Below are 9,922 nucleotides of genomic sequence, written 5' to 3' on the forward strand. Positions count from 1 at the left end.
ACTAATCTCTCGTTAACGTCCCTCATTGGGTATACAAGGAAGTAGCACAAATTTCATTTGAATTTATTTGGAAGGGGGATGATCGAATTAAACGGGCAATAAGGTATCAGGATTATGACTTTGGAGGATTAAGAATGATTCATTTTGAAATGTCTGTTAAAGGTAAAGATCAGTACTGGTCATGCGATTGCATTGTGAAATAACAATTTGTGGAATCGATCAGAAAAGGTTGATCATCTACCTTAAAAGTATTGGTGTGTACTGCAAGGTTCTGGAATCATCAAAATGATAAGAAATTTGGCCCAGTCTTGGTAAACTTACAAGCATTGTACACAGAAAGATGTATTATGGGACTATACGTGACACGTTGATGACACGTGAGCGATATCTATCAAGTCAAGATAGATATAATAATGTACCAAATATATCAATTAGTAGGCGGTTTCCCGGCAAAATTTGTATCAACATGTGCTAGTCAAACCATATTCTTTCACATGATTGGTAATATGAGCTTCCATTTCATTTTTCGAGAGCGTGGCGTTTCCATAACTGGTTTTTACCTTTAAAATACAGCGCATAATGTGGATAAAACGTCTTTTATATGGAGAAAAAAAATTGAGATGGAGATTATTTTTTTAATTATTGCTTACAGTTGTGGGTGGTAGATTTATTTTTCCATGTGATTATGATATAAAAAAGATTATGTTCGTTTTAGATATTCCATCGTTGTATATGGAAATGTTGCAAGCATGGCAAGAGACAAATAATTAAAGATATTTGGACGGTATATGAATCCAATTATTTATAATATTAGGAATATATGTATAAATGGAAAAAACTATATTTGATAGATACTTGTTTGAAAAGGGGATTTTTCAAGTGAATCACTTGATTTAGAAAGCTCATGTTAAGTCGGTTCAATATTGTGTGAACCCCGGTATGAAAGGTAATAATGCGTTCATGATTATTGCTACTTATGATGCGATACCCAGGTTATGGAAAGAAGATTCAGGGTCAATACAACTCATCAAGGTTGATGTTTTAAGCTATAATACTTTTTTTTATATTTCAGGTATAAAAAAAACTTTTTATATGTGAGTTCAAGCACAATTCATGATTATTTTATAAAAGTACTACAGTAAAAGTATGATTTGCAGGTAAGGGATGGGAAAAATAAGTATGATTTTATAGAGAAAGAATTTAAAAGAAATGTTTGTTAGACCAAGAATTACTTTACTCATTAGAAAGCAACGAGAATTTCAATTCAGATTATTGCATGGAACCAAATATAAATGAGCATCTTCATAGATTTGCTTTTGTTGGCGATAATTTATGTTCGTTTTGTAAACAGGAAACAGAAATTTATAAACATTTATTTTTATCCTGCGGGAGCGTTCAAAGTATATGGCAGGCTTTAGTACAACTTTTTGAGTTAAATGAAATTAAAGATTTAGAATGGCGAGATATATTTGTTGGACTGGCAGGCAGTTCCTATAGACTTAAAATCTGTAATACTATTATTTCATGGTTAAGAATATTATATTCATGTCAAGATCGGGGGGGGGGGGCAAGTACCAACTGAGGAAAAAATGAAGAAAAGCATTTTTAGTTATAGGGATGAGGAAATGAAAATAGCCATTAGAATGGGAAAGCTGGAATAACATTTTCTAAAGTGGGAGCAGCTTAGGGTTAATTAAGATTTGTTTTTCCTCTCCACGGTGAGCTTGTTAAAGTGTAACTCTATTTTGTGGCCTGGTTAACTTAATAATTTAGTATATTTTTTTCAGGAGAATGTTAGCAGACATCCACTAAGTAAGTAGTGTGTGTGTGTGCGTGTGTGTGTGGGGTGTGCGCGTGTGTGTGTGTTTGTGGGAGGGAGGGGGCAGGGTGGGGCAGGCATCGCACCAGTGAAATAACCTCCAGATTTGTTTAGGTATTTTTTTTTAAACATGTGAATAACGTGCACTTGACTTTTTCCTTTATATGTTTATGTACTTTAGGTTTACTTTGTTGCCAAGTTTATATACTGCAAATGAGTTTTGTATTTAATCATGTTTATGTATAAGCAATTCATATCAATATGGAAAACGTTTATTTATTATATTGAATTGTATGTTTTTGTTTGTATTACACATTTAGAGAAGTAATTTTCAAAATTGAAAACGAAAACAAGTGTGCGTATGTGTGTGTGTATTTGTGGCGGGAAAAAAAGAGGGGGGGGGGGAGGGAACAACCCAAACCAAAACACGTTGTATTTCTAATTTTGTTATTATGTTCATGTTAGACTCAACGACTGACTCCTTCAATCAGGGTATATCAACAAGTCCTTTAAAGGGGCACTCTAACTGAAACAAATGAAAAAAAGACATGTAGAATAACTTTTGACGGAGATTTTCTTAGAAATCATCAATAATTCTGGAATCTAGCTTTAAAAATGACGACTCAGAACGCGCAGAAAAAAAACACAGTTTCAGTGATGACGCATTTGACGTCACTGCTGGCGCCTCTCCAGTAAAAAGGAGGATGATTTGGGCATTAAAATGTCTTTTAAAAGGCAAATTATGATTTTAATTGGAAGAAAAAAAGACATTTATTCAAAAAATAATATGTACTTGATAATCCCAGTGCGTTTCTGGCAATTTCGTCATTCCTAATTATCAAATCGGACATGACCGCAATGACGTCAAATGTGTCATCAAGCCACGTGACGTATCACCTTTTTTTTCGAGGGGCGTAGCCCAGCGGGCGTCAGAACTATTAAAAATGGATGGCTATTATGATTTTTGTTGTCACTTCAGAGATTTTCTGAAAAATCAGAGGCTGGAATATCAAGCAGAAGTGTATTCATGTTTTTAAAGGCTATGTTAGTTGGGTTAAAGTGGCCCTTTAAATCACTGGATCACAGTCTTGATTTAACGAGAGTTTATGTTAACATCCGAGATTTTGACGGTTTTTAACTTTCGGTGTGAAATCAACGGTAGTCCTTGTACTCTCCCGCTGAAACGTTGAAGAGACTGCAAAGAGAAAACATTATATTCGTCGCAGCGTCATGTATTTTACATATGCCAGAGATACCTGGTTGGGCTTACCATCATTACTGGTAAAACGACATAATTTGATTTCAGCATCTACTTTAGCTTGTGCAGCACAAACCCGATCCTGCTCCCGGTCATACCAAATAAGCCAACCAGATACAAAGGATATGCTACAAGGCAGCATTCCCACACTTTCTAGGTTTAGTAAGGCGAACGGTCCAACGCCAGTCCTCAAGTCGAACGAGTAAATGATGAATTCTGATGATGTCCAAAACAGTTGTTCGCCTGCGTAAGAAAATAAGAAAATATTCGTTAAAACCCACCCTTATGCTCATTATCCTTTGTAGAGCTCCTAGCACAAAAACACTATCCAGATGTTCTTAAAGCTAAACACATAGGCTTTGGTGAAAAGGACCACATATTTGTGATATGCTGCATTTGGTTCATAGCGTTCACCATGTATCGCTCATGCTTTTAAAAATATATATATTTTTTTTTTTTTTTACAAATTAAAATGGACATGACTTGAATGAAAAAGAGATATAGACATGACATCCATCACAAATAAAATGCACAAAAGTGCAAAAATCTCATTTATTCATCAAACCAGATATTTCATAAATACTTCTTTATAGTCACTATTATTTTCGTTGATAGCGGTAATATTTAGAATTAAATAGTTTTCAATATAGGGTGACAATAAAGTCATTTAATTGTTGTTTCTGTGTACTAGATATCTTCCAAAAAAAGATAACTTTTATTTTAATTGTCGTGAATTCTTGTAACAGTGTAATTGAATACAAATATGAGATAATGAACTGCCTGTGTCCATACTTATACGAATTTGAGAGCAGATAAAGTCAACTAGGGAATTACGATATCAACTGCTAATCGTAACCTGTTTATTTGTATGAGAACTTATATTATATTGAATTCCTTTATGAAGTAGTTCTTATTTGCACGATCCTTGAAATATACCTTAATCATTGAACCATGCAATAATGTTCAAAATACTGTAAATAGGTAATTTCTTCATATTGCTCCGATTGTCTCATTTTCGCCAGCACAAACGTAGCTACTTCGCCGTCACTACCAAACTAGAATGTTCCAATATGTTGCAGGGTGTATATGCCATTGGGTTTGATGTGTGAACCAGGTGTGCGGAAATGGTGTGTTGGGGAGGGGAAGTGAGAGTGTTCATGTGTGTGGTAATTGTATGTGTGTCAACAGTTAAAGTCTAATACATGACAGATGGCTAATCATAAAACTACAATGACGAGTAAACTGTGTACATCACAGTCCACAGATAAATGTGATATAGCAGACTGCAATCGGCGGATCAGACGACACTTGATAGTGATTTTGTATGTAAGATTGCTTTGCTAAATATAAAATACAAGAACCTTTTCCATATCTTTAAACTGTTATTGATATCTGATAATTAAACAGTTATTAAAATAAACCTACCAAACTACATAATACAATAAAATACTTGACTAAATTAGGGGAGTTTGATGTGGTGCACAATTGCACCCCTCTGTTAAAACTCGAATAGTCCATGGTGTTCATGAATATTCATGTTTTTGCTTACCTCGGCAAAATGCTTGCCTATACTAAATGGACAAATAACGGTGGGGGTTGGCTGAAATTGACATAATGAACGAGTCAGAACTGATCTATGATAATTCATGCTTGTTATCCTTCGTGTGCTTGACTTATAACCTTACAATCGAGTGGCAAATTGCGTTCCAAGTTTGACTTATTTCACATGTGTTATATAGGCAATGGCGAGCTGGCGACCTTTTTTGACCAAAATACGGTGGGTAAACTTTAAAAAGTCAATGGGATATGAGGGTTCCAATGAAAGAGCTAGTGATAACGTACGTCAGGGTAGATGTGCGTGTCGTTTGAACAAACAAAAAATGAATTTTAACATTTTTTTTTTGTGTGTAAAAGTCCATAGGCTAACATTTTTATAGGCTGCTGGACTCTGACGATAGAGGTCGTTGTCAAATGAGACTAAACGGAGCTATATGATAGGCTTGATTCGGTAAAAAAAAATCGGGGCTGCGTCTTGGCCTAATCATGCTAATATAACGCCAAATAAAAAAAAATAACGTGTTTCTCATCCCAACCGGACTTTATTCACATACATTGTTCTATGGTTTACTGATTTTTTTATTTTTCTTAATTTATTTATTATTATTATTATTATTATTATTTTTTTTTTTATTTTTTTTTTAAAATTTATTTATTTGTATTTTATTTTTTATTTTTTATTTTTTATTTATTTATTTATTTTATTTTATTTATTTATTTTTATTTCTTTATTTCTTTCTTTCTTTATTTATTTTTTTTTTTTTTTTTTGGGGGGGGGGGCTTTTTTTGGAGTGTCGTGGTAGTGGGAGTGTCGTGGTCGAGTGGTTTAAGGCGCTTGACTGGAGATGCGAAAGTCGAGGGTTCGAATCCCGACATGGCACCAATATCTTTTGGCGAGATATTAACCTGCACTTGCTACTCTCCACCCAGGTGTCAAATGGGTACCCGATAGGATGCGGCCGTCATTGTTGATCCAACAGCTTGTGAGCGTCAAGTAACGCCCGGCTGGAATGCTCCCCAGGGAGTGGAGATTGTGCACACAGTGTGTGCGGGCAAGCACTGAATCCAATGACCGGGGTAATAGTATATTTGTAAAGCGCTTAGAGACATTTGTATTTAGCGCTATATTAAAATTAAATATTATTATTATTATTTTTGCTTTGCTTTTCTTCCTTCTGAATAGTAAATAGTAAAAAAAAAAAGAAAAAAAAAAAAAAAGAGGCGGCGGCAAAAAAGGAGGTGGGCGGGGACGGGAAACACATTATATTGATTATATTGATTATACAATAGTCATTGAACCATGCAAAAATGTTTAAAATACTGTAAATAGGTCATTTCTTAGAGGCTTGATTTAGTAAAACTCTTCGGGGCAGCGTCTTAGCCTAATCAAGCTAATATAAGACCAAATAACAAAAATAACGTGTTTCTCATCACAACCGGACTTTATTCACATACATTGAGCTATGTTTAGTTTACTGATTTTTTTTCGGATTTTTTTTTTTTTTTTTTTTTTTGGGGGGGGGGGGCCTTTTGCTTTGCTTTTCTTTCTTCTGAATAGTGAATATTTAAAAAAAAAAAAAAAAAAAAAAGAGGCGGCGGCCAAAAAAGGAGGTGGGCGGGGCGGGAAACACTTCGGCTAAATACTAAAAGTAGAATTGGAAATTTTTCATTCTTAGCTCCCAAATTCAATGATTGGAAATTATTAAATTGACAGGTAAATAGGCGTGTCCTCAGGCCTAACCCTCCTCTTCTTAGTTACTATTCACCTTTTTCATCTATTGTCAATCCATAAATTGTAGTAGAATTTACATCTGAGGAGATAATTTCGGAATGCCAACTGTCTAGATGAAATCGAGTAATCGCCAGGTTGTTGTTGCCTTTGAGGTACCCGATAGCATAGAAATATCTGTGTAAAAAAAAATATTTGGAACATCTATTCTTTTCAAAGTATTCAAGTTCATGTAAAATCTTAAACCGTATGGTATAATAATCAGTCTAAAGCATTATTTTTGACAAAACCTCTTCTATACTCCACATGACGCCAGAAATTTTTTTTTTTTTTTTACAATATTGACAAACCCAACTTACTCCGAAAGTAAATTCGCGTAAATTGTCTCGATACAATAAAGATCTTTTGCCTGGGTTCATCGCTCGTCCTCAATATAAAGCGCGTGCAAAGCCCCTGGGAATTATGGGAGTCTATTTAAATTCTTGATCATCAATTATACCTTGAATTACTCTTGAAATTTAATACGAGTCACTTTTTGCGTGATTTAAAATTAATACTTTCATACCGTAAAATTGAAAATCAATCAAATTAAAAAACACCCCTTTTCACGTGTTAACCAATGGTGGGATGCAAGGCCGAAATCATGCGTAGTTTCTTGGATTTATGCGGGTCTTATCTACATTTCCTTTTCGTTGATGATCAGCCATAGACGAAAGACTTCATATATGGCTAATTGTCAACGAAGCGGACATAGGTCTTTTGTCAATTCTATTTTGTTGCTACGGGAACAGCCAGTGAAAACGAATTCGTTTAATAAAATTATGGGAATGCAAACATTACTTTAAACAAACAGAACTTAGTGATTCCTAGCTCATTTATCCTGATTGAGATGTCATATGAAAGGGCAGAAAATGAAATTCCTAGAAATGTGATTTTCTCTTTGAAATTCAGATACCGTTCGTCTAATGACTTTTTGGTACCCTTTCTTAAAATGGATTTTAATCACTCATGCGTAATATAAGCAGCATATGAGTAGCATCAAATGAACGAGGAGTATCTAAGCGTTACAAATATGTGTCATTTATTAATTATAATTGTGATTAAGTTATGATAAAACATCGATAGTTCTCGGTTTCGTTTTTTTCTGGGACGCACTGTATAATCGTCGACACACGTACTTTACTCGGTCGACTTAAAGACGTTGGATCGTTTACATTACTAAACCCATGAAGTTTGAAATGTATTTATTATCTATTTCTTTATTATTATCTTTATTGGGAAAGGTTACCTCCGCTGCTGATCAATGACACACCGACTGGGATTCACGATTCCAGGTATCTCGCCTAAATCGGAAACAGTCCCGTACAAAGCTTCTTCTTCTCCTACGGTTCGACGCCTATATCCCGTTAAAAATTTTGCCCAGTAAAGCTCCTGCTTCTTCACGTCCATGGTGAGACAAGGATATAAAGCTGATACATCATGACCATGTATAAAGGGCATAAAATGAGAGGTCAACGTAGGCAAATATGTTACCGAGGATTTAACCAATACGTTTTTATAAGTTTCGTAGATAACTTAAATATATTATGTTTAATGGATTAAATTTAAAGAAAATAAAGGTTTAAACCAATTTCACTTTGAATATGCTCATAGGGTTTCGAATTAAAATTGGTAATGATGTTAAGTACAAATTAAAAAAATCTTTTTAATAGGGAGTGTACGGTTATTTTCTTACCTTAAATATTTGTTTGACTTTCTAGGATCTGCAGTAAGATTTCAGTAATGTCCAAATCGAATATGAAGGACACGCACATATTTAGGATATGAATACATTCTAGATGTAAATACTTCTTGAGGACTACAGATCGAAAATGTTGACATTCGAAGAACGATATCGTGGGCTGTCGGTTTATTGGCACATCTTAATTTCTGGGCTGTTTACAAATGAATTTCTCAAAATGTCAGTGTGAACTTTGTCACTGGGAGATAAGACTTTTAGTAAATAAACCCTACCTTCATGTTTATTGGAGAGGAGTGTTCTTTTTGGCATTCCCAACTTAACCATCAAAATGTCGAAAGTCATAAATCTCAGAAAGATACTCCAGTCAGGAGTCGCAAGATTTTCCCAATAGAGTGCGTCAACCCCGTCATCAAAATACACATTTCTGATCCTGGCGGAGCCCCCGAGCTCTATGAAACTCGAGAATACAAGGTCACTCATATTTGCAACCCAAAGTCCGGTCTTATCGGGGTTGACGATAAGAAGTTGTACAGAAACATCTGCGAGGAGCACAAACAAACAAACCAATAAAAACAGAAATTGAAATGAGAAAATGTATGTTCAATATGCCATTACCTTTCTGATGGGTGTACTCAATATATCAATACTATATTTAAGAAGCAATATTCTATGGCTGCTTGAATGTCGTGTTTTGACGCTGTTTGTGTCGTTGAACAGAAGTAACTCATCCTGGTACTTACCACAATCTGTGCCATCGTATCCCAGATCACACTGACATTTGTAGGCTGGCGTATGACCAGGAGAACCCATGCATGTGCCTCCATTGCGACATGGGTTAGGTGAACAAAAGTATTCTAAACATGAGGCATAAGAAAGAAGCATGTAAACTATCATACCGTTTTGGATGGGCCTATGTATCATAGGTATACTGATTAATGGACTGACTGAAATGTTTTCGAAAACAAAGTGACACGAACACACAAACACATACACACACACACACACCCACATGTACATTTTTGTTGTATTTATTTATTCATTTATATTTGTTATAGTAAGTTTGTTTTATTCCTCCTAATGTGTAATACAAACATACGATTTAATAAAATATAAACGTTTTTAATATTGATTGCTCATACATAAACATAATCAAACAAAAATTAATTTGCAGTATACATAACTGAGCGTTAAGAATTGAAAGAAAACTTTAAGTATATAAACATTATTTATAAATCAATTGTACATACTATTCACTTTATTGTATTAAAAAAAACTAAAAATGAAGGTGATTTTACTGGTACTCCCAGCTCCCCCTACCTCACTCAAACACACACACACACACTACTCACTCAGTGGATGTCTGCTATCATTCTCAACTCAAGAAAAATTAACTAAATAAGTAAGTTAACACACACACAAACGTGCACACACACACACACACACACTTTAAACAAAATTATTCTAGTAATTTTGTTTGATTTCTCCGAATGTAAATCAAACAAGAACACTGAAAGCAATCGAGGAATAAATTCCTACCATGTACTACACCTAGGTGGATAGTCGCAATGTAGATTACTGTATTGCCATATAATCGCTGCGGGGGGACCCGAGCCTCGAATCTGTCCGGGGACGTATCAACTAGACCACGGCACCTATACGTATAGTTATTATTGACGCGTATGTAGATATCTCTTTTGAATGAGGAGATTTTAGGGTAATATGTATTGATTTATACTTCGGAAGTGAATATAAACTAGACACTACATTTTATTGCTTTTACGACTGTCAGGGTGATTCTGTCATGTTTACTTACCCGCA

Source organism: Strongylocentrotus purpuratus, unplaced genomic scaffold (genome assembly GCF_000002235.5).
Source record: "Strongylocentrotus purpuratus isolate Spur 01 unplaced genomic scaffold, Spur_5.0 spur5_scaffold_10, whole genome shotgun sequence".
NCBI lineage: Eukaryota > Metazoa > Echinodermata > Echinoidea > Camarodonta > Strongylocentrotidae > Strongylocentrotus > Strongylocentrotus purpuratus.